Source organism: Manis pentadactyla, chromosome 5 (genome assembly GCF_030020395.1).
Source record: "Manis pentadactyla isolate mManPen7 chromosome 5, mManPen7.hap1, whole genome shotgun sequence".
NCBI lineage: Eukaryota > Metazoa > Chordata > Mammalia > Pholidota > Manidae > Manis > Manis pentadactyla.
In genome coordinates this window covers 45,600,088-45,613,617 of record NC_080023.1, presented here as the reverse complement: position 1 = coordinate 45,613,617, position 13,530 = coordinate 45,600,088, and positions in this window count along the sequence as shown.

The window sequence follows — 13,530 nt, the reverse complement described above, 5'->3', positions numbered from 1 at the left end:
ATCTCCATAGATGCTGAAAAAGCATTTGACAAAATTCAACACCTATTCTTGATAAAAACTCTCAACAAAATGGGCATAGAGGGCAAGTACCTCACCATAATAAAGGCCACATATAACAAACCCAGAGCCAACATCATACTTAACAATGACAAGCTTAAAAGCTTTTCCTTTAAGATCGGGAACAAGACAAGGATGCCCACTCTCCCCACTTTTATTCTACTCCATAGTACTGGAGGTCCTAGCCATGGCAATGAGACAACACAAAGAAATAAAAGGCATCCAGATTGGCAAGGAAGAAGTTAAACTTTCCCTGTTTGCAGATCACATGATATTGTACATACAAAACTCTAAAGAATCCACTCCAAAACTACTAGATCTAATATCTGAATTCAGCAAAGTTGCAGGATACAAAATTAATACACAGAAATCTGTGGCATTCCTATACACTAACAATGAACTAGCAGAGAGAGAAATCAGTAAAACTATTCCATTCACAGTTGCATCAAAAAGAATAAAATACCTAGGAATAAACCTAACCAAAGAAGTGAAAGACCTATACCCTGAACACTACAAGACACTCTTAAGAGAAATTAAAGAGGGTACCAATAAATGTAAACTCATCCCATGCTCATGGATAGGAAGAATTAATATTGTCAAAATGGCCACCCTGCCTAAAGCAATCTATAGATTCAATGCAATTCCTATCAAAATACCAACAGCATTCTGCAACGAACTAGAGAAAATCACTCTAAAATTCATATGGAACCACAAAAGACCTCGAACAGCCAAAGCAATTCTGAGAAGGAAGAATAAAGTGGGGCAGATTACACTCCCAGACTTCAAGCTCTATTACAAAGCCACAGTAATCAAGACAATTTGGTACTGGCACAAGTACAGACCCATAGACCTATGAAAAGACTAGAGAGCCCACATATAAACCCAAGCATACATGGTCAATTAATATACAAGGAGCCATGGACATACAATGCAGAAATGACAGCCTCTTCAACAACTGGTGTTGACCAAACTGGACAGCTACTGTAAGAGAATGAAACTTGATTATTGTCTATCCCCATAAAGAAAAATAAACTTGAAATGGATCAAAGACCTGAATGTAAGTCATGAAACCATAAAACCCTTAGAAGATAACATAGGCAAAAAGTCTCCTGAATATAAACACGAGCAACTTTTTTCTGAATGCATCTCCTCGAGCAAGGGAAACAAAAGCAAAAATAAACTCATGGGACTACATCAAACTTAAAAGCTTCTGGACAGCAAAGGACAAGATCAACAGAACAAAAAGGCATCCTACAGTATGGGAGAAAATATTTGTAAATCACATATCTGACAAGGGGTTAACATCCAAAATATATAAAGAACTCACACACCTCAACACCCAAAAAACAAATAAACCAATTAAAAAATGGGCAGAGGATATGAACAGACAATTCTCCAAAGATGAAATTCAGATGGCCAACAGGTACATGAAAACATGCTGCAGATCACTAATTATCAGGGAAATGCAAAAAAAAACCACAATGAGATATCACCTTATTAGGTGGCCAGTATCAAAAAGACAAAGAACAACAAATGCTGCAGAGGATGTAGAGAAAGGGGAACCCTCCTACACTGCTGGTGGGAATGTAAATTACTTCAACCATTGTGGAAAGCAATATGGAGGTTCCTCAAAAAATTAAAAATAGAAATACCATTTGACCCGGGAATTCCACTCCTAGGAATTTACCCAAACAATATAATTTCTCAGATTCAAAAAGACATATGCACCCCTATGTTTATTATTATTTTTTGTTTGTCTGTTTGTTTTGTTTTTTCAAAGTTTATTTACTCTCCTCATATCTTTATTGCCATTAGATCACATCCTTGCACATAAAACTAATGTACAATCCAGATGAAATAATACATAACGTTCTACTTCTTATTATTTCATTAACTAGAATTCTTTAACCCTGACTTCTTTGCCCCATGGCAAAGGCTTAAATTCTTTTTATTAGCAAGCATCCCTAATGACATAACACAAACAGCATTTGGTTTGTAGAAAAATTAACAATGAAGAACTATGATCATACCTAATCTATAAACTCTGTAATCTTTTTTTTTATTAAGGAATGATTGATATACACTCTTATGAAGGTTTCACATGAAAAAACAATGTGGTGACTACATTTACCCATATTATCAAGTCCCCACCCATACCCCAATGCAGTCACTGTCCATCAGTGTAGTAAGATGCCACAGATCCACTATGTGCCTTCTCTGTGTTACACTGTTCTCCCCGTGATCCCCCACACCATGTGTACTAAACATAATACCCCTCAATCCCCTTCTCCCTCCCTCCCCACCTGCCCTCCCACTCCCCTCCCCTTTGATAACCACTAGTTCCTTCCTGGAGTTTCTGAGTCTGCTGCCATTTTGTTTCTTCAGTTTTGCTTCATTGTTATACTCCACAAATGAGGGAAATCATTTGGCATTTGTCTTTCTCCACCTGGATTATTTCACTGAGCATAATGTCCTCCAGCTCCATCCATGTTGTTGCAAATGGTAGGATTTGTTTCTTTCTTATGGCTGAATAGTATTCCATTGTGTATATGTACCACCTCTTATTTTCCATTCATCTTCTGATGGACACTTAGGTTGCTTCCATATCTTGGCTATTGTAAAAAGTGCTGCGATAAACATAGGGGTGCATATGTCTTTTTGAATCTGAGAAGTTCTATTCTTTGGGTAAATTCAATGGAGTGGAATTCCAGGGTCAAACAGTATTTCTACTTTTAGTTTTTTGAGGAACCTCAATATTGCTTTCCACAATGGTTGAAATAGCTTACTTTCCCACCAGCAGTGTAGGAGGGTTCCCCTTTCTCCACATACTTGCCAGCATTTATTGTTCTTTGTCTTTTTTATGCTGGCCATCCTTACTGGTGTGAGGTGATATCTCATTGTGGTTTTAATTTGCATTTCCCTGATGATTAGTGATGTGGAGCATCTTTTCATGTGTCTGTTGGCTACCTGAACTTCTTCTTTGGAGAACTGTCTCTTCATATCCACTGCCCATTTGTTAATTGGGTTATTTGCTTTTTGGGTGTTCAGGCATGTAAATTCTTTATGTATTATGAATGTTAACTCCTTGTCAGATATGTCATTTACAAATATATTCTCCCATACTGTAGGATGCCTTCTTGTTCCATTAATGGTGTCTTTTGCTGTGCAGAAAACTTTTAGTTTGATGTAGTTCCATGAGTTCATTTTTGCTTTTGTTTTCCTTGCTCAAAGAGATGCGTTCAGGAAAAAGTTGCTCATGCTTATATTCAGGAGATGTTTGCCTATGTTGCCTTCTAAGAGTTTTATGGTTTCATGACTTACATTCAAGTCTTTAACCCATTTCGAGTTTACTTTTGTGTACGGGGTTAAACAATAGTCCAGTCCCATTCTCTTACATGTAGCTGTCCAGCTTGGTCAACACCAGTTGTTGAAGAGGCTGTCATTTCTGCATTGTATGTCCATGGCTCCTTGTATATTAATTGACCATGTATGCTTGGGTTTATATGTGGGCTCTCTAGTCTTTTCATAGGTCTATGGGTCTGTACTTGTGCCAGTACCAAATTGTCTTGATTACTGTGGCTTTGTAATAGAGCTTGAAGTCTGGGAGTGTAATCTGCCCCACTTTATTCTTCCTTCTCAGAATTGCTTTGGCTGTTCGAGGTCTTTTGTGGTTCCATATGAATTTTAGAGTGATTTTCTCTAGTTCGTTGCAGAATGCTGTTGGTATTTTGATAGGAATTGCATTGAATCTATAGATTGCTTTAGGCAGGGTGGCCATTTTGACAATATTAATTCTTCCTATCCATGAGCATGGGATGAGTTTACATTTATTGGTACCCTCTTTAATTTCTCTTAAGAGTGTCTTGTAGTGTTCAGGGTATAGGTCTTTCACTTCTTTGGTTAGGTTTATTCCTAGGTATTTTATTCTTTTTGATGCAACTGTGAATGGAATAGTTTTACTGATTTCTCTCTCTGCTAGTTCATTGTTAGTGTATAGGAATGCCACAGATTTCTGTGTATTAATTTTGTATCCTGCAACTTTGCTGAATTCAGATATTAGATCTAGTAGTTTTGGAGTGGATTCTTTAGGGTTTTTTTATGTATATATCATGTGATCTGCAAACAGGGAAAGTTTAACTTCTTCCTTGCCAATCTGGATGCCTTTTATTTCTTTGTGTTGTCTCATTGCCATGGCTAGGACCTCCAGTACTATGGAGTAGAATAAAAGTGGGGAGAGTGGGCATCTTTGTCTTGTTCCCGATCTTAAAGGAAAAGCTTTCAGCTTCTCGCTGTTAAGTATAATGTTGGCTGTGGGTTTGTCAAGTATGGCCTTTATTATGTTGAGGTATTTGCACTCTATACCCATTTTGTTGAGAGTTTTTATCATGAATGGATGTTGAATTTTGTCAAATGCTTTTTCAGTATGTATAGAGATGATCACGTGGTTTTTGTCCTACTTTTTGTTGATTTGGTGGATGATGTTGATGGATTTTCGAATGTTGTAGCATCTTTGCATCCCTGTAAGAAATCTTACTTGATCATGATGGATGATATTTTCGATGTATTTTTGAATTCGGTTTGCTAATATTTTGTTGAGTATTTTTGTGTCTATGTTCATCAGGGATATTGGTCTGTAATTTTCTTTTTTGTTGTACCCCTATGTTTATTGCAGCACTATTTACAATAGGTAAGATATGGAAGCAACCTAAGTGTCCATTAGTAGATGAATGGGTAAAGAAGATGTGGCACATATACATAACGGAATACTATTCAGCCATAAGACAGAAACAAATTCTACAATTTGCAATAGCATGGATGGAGCTGGAGGATATTATACTCAGTGAAATAAGCAGGCAGAGAAAGACAAATACCAAATGATTTCCCCCATTTGTGGTGCATAACCACGAAGCAAAACTGAAGGAACAAAACAGCAACAGACTCACAGACTCCAAGAAGGGAATAGTGGTTACCAAAGGGGAGAGGTGGGGGAGGGCTGGTGAGGAGGGAGGGAGAAGGAGACAAGGGGATTCAGGGGTGTTATGATTGGCACACATGGTGTGGGAGGGATCAGAGAGAAGACAGTGTAGCACAGAGAAGACAAGTAATGACTCTGTGGCATCTTACTACACTGAAGGGCAGTGACTGCAATGGGGTATGGGTGGGACACAATAACATGGGTGAATGTACTAACCACATTGTTTTTTCATGTGAAACCTTCATAAGAGTGTATATCAATAATACCTTATAAAAAAATAATAAAGAAAGCCAGGAATACATAAAACAACAGCCTTTGAAAATCCAGACTTTTCTCATTTGTTGGGGACTTCAGACGAACTATTTTTGCATATTAAAGGAAAAGATTTATGGATGTCAATAACATACTTTTTGAACACATGTGTGTTAGATATGAGTTTGTCACCTTTGTGGAGACATTTTGCTATTCTGTCTGCCATCTCTGTATAGAATCTTGTTCCACATATTCCGACCAATAAAAGGTCATTTTAAAACCTCATACCAACTGTTTCAAATGTATTCCTGCCCAAATTCAATGCCAGACTATCTAGCAATAACAATGGTAACAAGAAAAATTATTGGAAACTTCACATTCTTTTCCCATTATGGAAGACTTAGGAAGTCGTGAAGTGGACATAAGTCAGGCAAGGATCTGGGTCATCAGCCCCAGCTTATATTGGCAAGACAGGAGAATAAGATTTTTTGGTTTTATGAAGCCTGGTCCTATGTTGCTGTTCTCTTTATAAACAATTACTGTCATGACAAAAGTAAAAGTTGCTGGAGACCTTTTTCCTCCTCCATCACCATCTGTTGTACACTAGCAAATATCTGAATGCTGCTCTGAATTCTGAATGCTGAATCCCTTAAAAAGTGCTTCTGTAATCATAAATTTCATTTTGTCTCCTTTTTACTACTTTAACTTAGAAAAACATAAGAAACACTGGATTTGACTCTTAATTTATACAACTCATCCAACTAAATACAATGCAAACTGACTCGTGGTTCATATGACTAACCCTTAGATTCCAGATTAGCAGTGCAGAGGATTTTCTTTCTCTTTCTTCTAGGTGGAAGATCCCTTAAAAAAAATTTTTTTTTTCATATGGGAAGTTGGCATTGTCTGGGAGTGGAGAAGGCAAGTTTCTGTGGAGAGTGATTTTAAGCTACAAATCCTCAGGGGCATAGGAACTATAATCCAGGAGTGCAGAATCTTTCAGGATAGAGAATGTATGCTTGTGTATGAGAAAGAGAATGCACATGTGCATTTATGTGGCCAGCGCAGAGTGCTGAGGCAAAGCACTCTGTTCCTTCACCCTTCCCTCCTTCTTCCTATGTATTTTTTGTTCTGTGGAGGTTGCAGCCCAGCTAAAGGCTAAGTTTTCTCACCTCTCTTACAATTAGGTTTCTTTAGTCAGCCTCCAAGATGTCTCCAAGATATCTGCTCCCTGTGTTTTCACCTTTGCCTATTCCCTTCCCACATTGTACCAGGGTTGGTCTGTGTGACTAGAAAAAAACAAATGATGGTGTATCACTTCTGAAATAAGGTTATAAAAGACACTGCAGCTAGTTCCCCCAACCCTCTCTCTTGTTACTTGCTCTGCTGCCATGCAGAGCAGCCGTATGAAGAGGCACCCACAGCAAGCAACTGAAGCTTCCTGACAACAGCTAACCAGGACAGAGGTCTGCTAACAACCGTGTAAGTGAGCTCAGAATTGCATCCTCCAGCCTCTGTAGAGCCTTCAGATAACTGAAGCCCCTGAGAAACAACCTCCCAGCTAAGCTGTTCTAGAAATGGTTTGTTATAATAAATGTTTGTAATTTTAATCTGCTAAGCTTTGGGATAATTTGTTATGCAGCAAAGATAACTAAAGCACTAGGTGTGGCCAAGGAAGTGATGTGTGCTACCTCTGGGCCGCACTTGCTTCTCTTCCCACTTCCCATGAACTAGAATGTGACTATGGTAATAAGCTGTCTTACACTGTGTAGATGACAGCAACACCTTAGGTTTTGGGGGCAACAAAACAGGAAGAGCCTGGGTCTCTCTATTAGTCAGGAAATACCAGGGTTAGCTGCATTAACAACCACCCTCGAATCTCAGTGGCTTAAAAGCAATGTTTGATTTCTCACTCCCGGCTCACTCTGCTGCAGCTCTGAGAAATTTTTCAGGATGTCCTTCATATCAATGGTGCTTCTACAGATTTCAATGAAAGGGGAGACAGAGTAAGAGAGCCTTCCATTAGCAACTAAATGCTTCCATGCCACAGTTTCCACTCACATTTCACTGACCAAAGCAAGCTGCATGACCCTGTCTAACCCCAAGGAGTCAGAGAAGTATCATTTTCCCTTAATTCCAGAGAACGGATACTGGAAATACTTTTTAAACAGAACTAAATCTACCAAAGCTCTCCACACCACCAAGTCATCACACCAGCCTTGGACTCCCCTCAAGGAAGATACCTAATAGAGAAACTTTCACCTTGGTGAAGTTGTAGTGTTTAGGGACATTTTATTATAGAGCCTAGTCTCAATCCTAAACAATAAAAGCACATAGCTATTAAAGGATGCATTTAGATCTGCCTACCTGTCAACTGGCTCTAAAGTGATTGGCAAAGAGAATGGAAGCACACAAATGAGTAGTCCTATTTGCTCTTCCAGCCACTCTCCATTCTTTTCTACTGTACTCTGTGGCCAAGTAGGGTGACATTTGCTGATTGCCTCAACCAGGTTCCCTTGCCCTCTGCCCTCTGATTGGGTTTAACCAATGATAGTCACTAGCAGGTCTGAGGATAAGAGTGGAGTGATGTCAGGGCATTTTTGCCCTGCCTATGTCCATCCATAGTCACCATTTGGCAGTGACAATGTTCTTCTAGAAGGCCACAGCTCCTGTCAGGAAGCCCTCTCCAAAGCTACAGGCCTATCCAGCTCCCAGTAACCTCTCCCTCCCCTCACCCATTTGAAACCTGGAAGTAGTAACCTTTTGTCTTGCCAATGGGTTCCAGCCCAGGGCAAGTTCACTATGGATTCAATGTGACCAAAGAAATGACAGTAGAACGTTCTTGGGGTGAAAGGGTTATACTCAACTTTATTTCCACAGTGGCAGGTCAATCACTAGAATCCCATCCACTCAGAGTGAGTCTGCATGCTGCAAGCTGGACTCTGCCTCTGGGCCTCTCTACCTGTGCGGCCGTCTCAGTCTCTGTCCTCAACACTGCCACCACTCCAGCCTCTGCTCTGCTCTCCTGCAGCCTTGCAGCCATGCCACTGTATAGCCCAGAGCACTGGGAAGAGCTCTTTATATAGAGTCAGTAACAACGCATTGCCCACATGTGTGTAGTGAGCTAGCCAACCAGGGCCAGGTGAGAATCCCGGCCACAGGACCTTCACTTTAGCCACACTGTATTAGCCCAATCCCTTGGCTATTTCCCTTAATACTCCCACATCTTTATAGAGTCTGACAGCAGCTTATTAGGCTTTCTGTTTTCTCACAGAATATAGGCAGGTGATTCCAGGTTTGGCTAATTCAGCTAGGCCAGAGCTCTAGGTTACCCTCTCTGAGATTTGTTTCCTGCTCCCTTTCAAGCATCACACCTCACACAACATCATGCAGGAAGGAAAAGCCCCAGTTTTTCTCTTCAGGAAACTTTCAATTTACTTTATCAGGGAGAAAGCCTATTCCCAGAAGCCTCCCAGCAGGCCTCCCCTCATCATGTGGAACTGGGCCACACTCCCACCCCAGGCCTATAACTGGTGGAGAGAGTCAGCACTTAGAACAGACTGACACACAGCAGTAACTCATTAAATATTTGTTAAAGGAATAAAAGGTGAATTTGGATTACCATGGTTGCCTTAGACAAATTAGTCCATTTCCTAAAATCAATTTTCTTAGGAATGATTGTCACTTGATAGCTCAAGAAAATTGACACTTTCTTATCCAGAAAGAAGGGAAGAAGAGTTGATAGACAGTCATCCATAGTATAGGCCATATTATCCTATTTCTTCCTAAAGAAGAAAACAAGAGGGACCCAGGAAAGGGTTCATTATTTTCTAATTGTTACTTTGAAAAAAAAAGTTTTTGGATTGAAGCAAATTGTTCATGCAAGGGGGTATCTCATTAGCTGACAAGCTACCATATTCTAAAGAGAAATGAACCTTTTTTTTTTCCTGCCCCAGCTTAGGCATCAGTTCTTTCAGGATGTTCTGTCTCTGTCAAACCCAGTCTGGGCTAAGTGTCTGTCTTGTATATTGTCAAACACTCTTTCTTTACCTCCCCGCAGTACAGCACTTACATGCCAGATCATACTTCCTCGTTTATTCTCTACCCCTGCAGTAGTGGCTATCATGTGTTCATTAAACTGTTCCCTTTTCATTCCATGCACCCAGCTACATTTCCCAACCTCCTTTGCAGTTGGATGTGGCCATGTGATGAGTCTGGTCAGTGCAATGTGGGTAAAGTGATGTATGCCACTTCTAGGCTTGGCCATAAAAACCAACCATGCAATCTCCTAGCTCTCTCTTTCCAATCTGTAGGCTGCCCAGAGAGGGCTCTGTGGACATAGGAGACTATGGAAGGAGCCTGAGACCCAGAACGACTGCATGAGATCAAATGCCTGAAGAGTGTACTCTTTATTGTGCTAAGGCTCTGAGAGCTGGGTGTTTGTGTGGTTTTGTTAGAGCAATTATCCCACCCTGACTTATACAGTTCCCCATTAGAATAGAAGCCTCTTATATCTTGTTCACCATGGTATATTCCTTGCTCTAGCATAGTGCCTGTCATATAATAGGCATTTAATACATTTTTTAAATAAATGTAATTCAACACAGGTCAAATACCTACTGTGTGCCAAAATAGTTTTGGCTTTGAAATGCTATATTGGTAAATTTTTATATCTCCTCATAGATTAACATTAAAACTAACAGTAAATACCTTCCAAAGGGGGTTGGGGTTACCTATGGTGATTGTCCTCCTTGGCAACAAGAAAGGGAGGGCAAAAGCTACCTTTCACTTTTTAACCTGTATTACTGGGAAAAAGAACCCCAGGGAATGAAGTGAATGGTAGGAGGTTTATCCCAATTTTTGTGTGTTTAAAATGACACTCAACAAAATATTTAAAAGTCAGAAAGGATGGTGCCATGCTGTGAAGTCAAGTGAGATGGGAATGATCTTGCTATTAGCCCCAGGACAGGCTATGTGCAAGTATTGCTGAACCTCTAAACAGTGTTTCATAGTATAAGTATTTGAAACACCAATGATATCACCTGGAGTAGCTCTTTAAAACTGAATATTCTGTATTTTTAACCAACTCTCCTGCTCAGTGAAGTATGAGAAACATTCTTACCTACTCTGCTTTTTTTTTGTATTATTGTTTTTCAGTAGGTTAATTGGAAACAATTTTGGCATCTCCCATTCCATCACATCCTTTTTCCCTTTAATAAGCTAAATGTTCATGCTAGGAAGCAACCCAAAAACAGCTGCAGGGTTTCCTCCCTGTTGGCACTGGGGGGTGGGACAGCTATAGACTCCCTCTCTGGCCTCTGTTTTTACTATTTTTCTTTCATTACTCAGTTGCAGTGTATTGCCAGTTCCCTATGTTACAGATCCTTGCAAATATCATGTTGCGAGGAACTTGGTTAAGGCAGTTGCTAACTTCCCATTGGAATTCTCACTGTTGGTGAAAGTGTAAAATGGTACAACTACAGAAAAGCTGTTTGGCAGCATCTGCTAAAGTTAAACATATACTTAACTTATGACCCAGCAATTCCACTCCTAGATATATCCCCAAGAATGCTGAATGAGTACGTCCACAAGAGGCATGTACACCAATGTTCATAGCAGCCCTATTCATAATAGCCCCAAACTTGAAACAAGTTAAATGTCCATTAACAGGAGAGTTAGATAAGCATTATGGAATACTTGGATCATGAAACACTATATAGAAATAATAGAAGAACAAACTATTGGTACATAAAATAATATGGTAGACCTCAAAAGCATTATGCTCTGCAAAGGAAGCCATGCATAAAAGAATATATGCCATAAGGATCCACTTACATGAAGTTCAAAAGCATATCGAAATAGGATCTATCATTTCTACAGTGATTGAAATAGGAATATGGTTACTTCTAGTTGAGGGGATGGGGCTATTGACCTGGGAGAATTACGAGAGAATTTCCTGGAAGGATGGAAATGTTCTAAACATTGATTAGGCCAGTGGTTTCACAGGTTTATGTACATGTAAAATTCACTGAGCTGTATACTAAAGACTTGTGCATTCAACTTTATATAAGTCTAGAAAGATGGGTGGTTTCCATTGTTCTCAAAAGGCAGATCCACATGCCTGTGTTTGTTACTTCCCTATCCTTTCTTATCTGGGTTTCCTCCACTCCAGGTCTCTGCAGTTTTTTGTGTTCTTACTTACCAGAAGTTTTCTGCAGTTGTCAGTCTTTCCTTGGTCTCCCTTGTAGAGTTTTCTCTAATTGCTATTGCTGTGAGTGGGGCCAGAGCTGATCCTGTGTATTTACTCCCATAGCCTACAACCAAGGTAGGTGGTAAAACAGCACAAGCTTCGAGACTCAAGATGGCGGTATAAGAGGGGAGACAGAGAATTCCTCCCAAAACCACAAATAGTATGAAAATATAGTTATTGCTACAACTAACCCCAAAACAGCAACAGGAAAGAAGGCTGAACCAGACTGCATGCAGACCTCATGAACAGAGCAGACCTCACAAACACAGGGTAACGTACAAAAGCCTTTATCAGGCGGGACCCAAGCCCTTCCCCCACCCCAGTTCACTGGCGGGAGGAAGAAAAACAGAGCAGGGGAGGGGGTGGAATCCTAGGACTGCTGAACACCGAGCCCTGCAGGTCTGCTTTGGGAGTAGAAACCTGCACTGTGTAGTGCTCTGGACGTTGGGGAGCTCAGACAGGTGGAGTGTTTGAGAGACAGATTGCAGCTGTTTGTGGAGAAGGGGAACCACACCCGGCCACACTGGGACAAAGGAAAGGCAGACGGTTTGAGACACTTCCTAGCAGCGAGAGGGCTGCTGAAGGAGCAGGGTTTGCACGGAGCTTGCTGCGACAGGGAGGGGAGATCTCGACAAGGTTGTCTGGGCACATACTGCTCAGCTGGTTGGGAACATCGAGGAGCTTCAGGCACTCCATCCCCCTGATGGCCTACTCACCCCACGGTGACACACAGCCTGCTACGCTTTCCTCCTGGCCTGCCAGCACCAGTTCACAAACCAGCAATCACTGCGCTGGTGTCAGGCCAGCCAGAAAGAGGCTCAGCGTAGAATGGCTATAGACACAAACCACAGAGGCTTACACCTGTGTGCTTGGCCCACTGGCTCTGACACTTGACACAGGCACCGCAGACGGGAAACAGGAAAAAGATGTTTCCTCCCCATAGGCACCAGCTCCACTCCCCTACGATCCACAGCCTCACTCTAGAGGCTGAGCACCTCCAGAGACTGGAGCCCCTGGGCACTACAGGGCACCACACAGAAATATGAAACGTCCAAAGAACATGGTTCAGACCAAAATCTCACAAATTCCAGAAAAAGGGCCTAATGAAACTGAACTAACCAATCTGCCTGAAAGAGAGTTCAAAATAAAAATCATAAACATGGAGGGATCAGAAGATGGCGGCATGAGTATAGCAGCGGAAATCTCCTCCCAAAACCACATATATCTATGAAAATATAACAAAGACAACTCTTCCTAGAATAAAGACCAGAGGACACAGGACAATATCCAGACCACATCCGCACCTGAGAGAACCCAGCGCCTTGCGAAGGGGGTAAGATACAAGCCCTGGCCTGACGGGAGCAGAGCACCCATCCCCCCAACTCCCGGCGAGAGAAGAATAGGCAGAGCGGGAGGGAGACGGAGCCCAGGACTGCAGAACACCCAGCCCCAGCCACCCGGGCCGGAGTGCAGACACAGTGTGTGCACAGGGGGCCCTGGATACTAGGAAAACAGGGCAGCAAGAACAGAGAGCGGGCACTGGAGGCCTGTTGCTGGAGGACACAAGAAAAGCGAGCGACCATTTTTTTTTTTTTTGCTGTTTTGTTTTGGCGAGCGCTTTTTGGAAGTCTCAAAGGGGTAGGGACCCCAATACTAGAGAAACAGGGCAGCAAGACCGGTGAGCAGATGCCTGAGGCTGGTGCCGGAAAATAAAGAAAAACGAGCGGCCACACTTTATTTATTTATTTTTTGTGTGTGGTCGTTGTTTTGTTTTGCCAGGTGCTTTTTAGAATTCTTAAAGGGGCAGGGCGGGACACTTAATCCAGAGGTAGGGAATCCGGGGATCTCTGGGCACCCCAACCTCTGGGCTGCAGGGAGCAGGGAGGCCCTTTATGGAGATAAATAGCCTCCCAGCTGCTCCCCCTCCAACGTGACTCCACCACTTTGGAGCAGTTGCCCGAGCCAGGCCACGCCCACAGCAACAGTGGAGATAAAT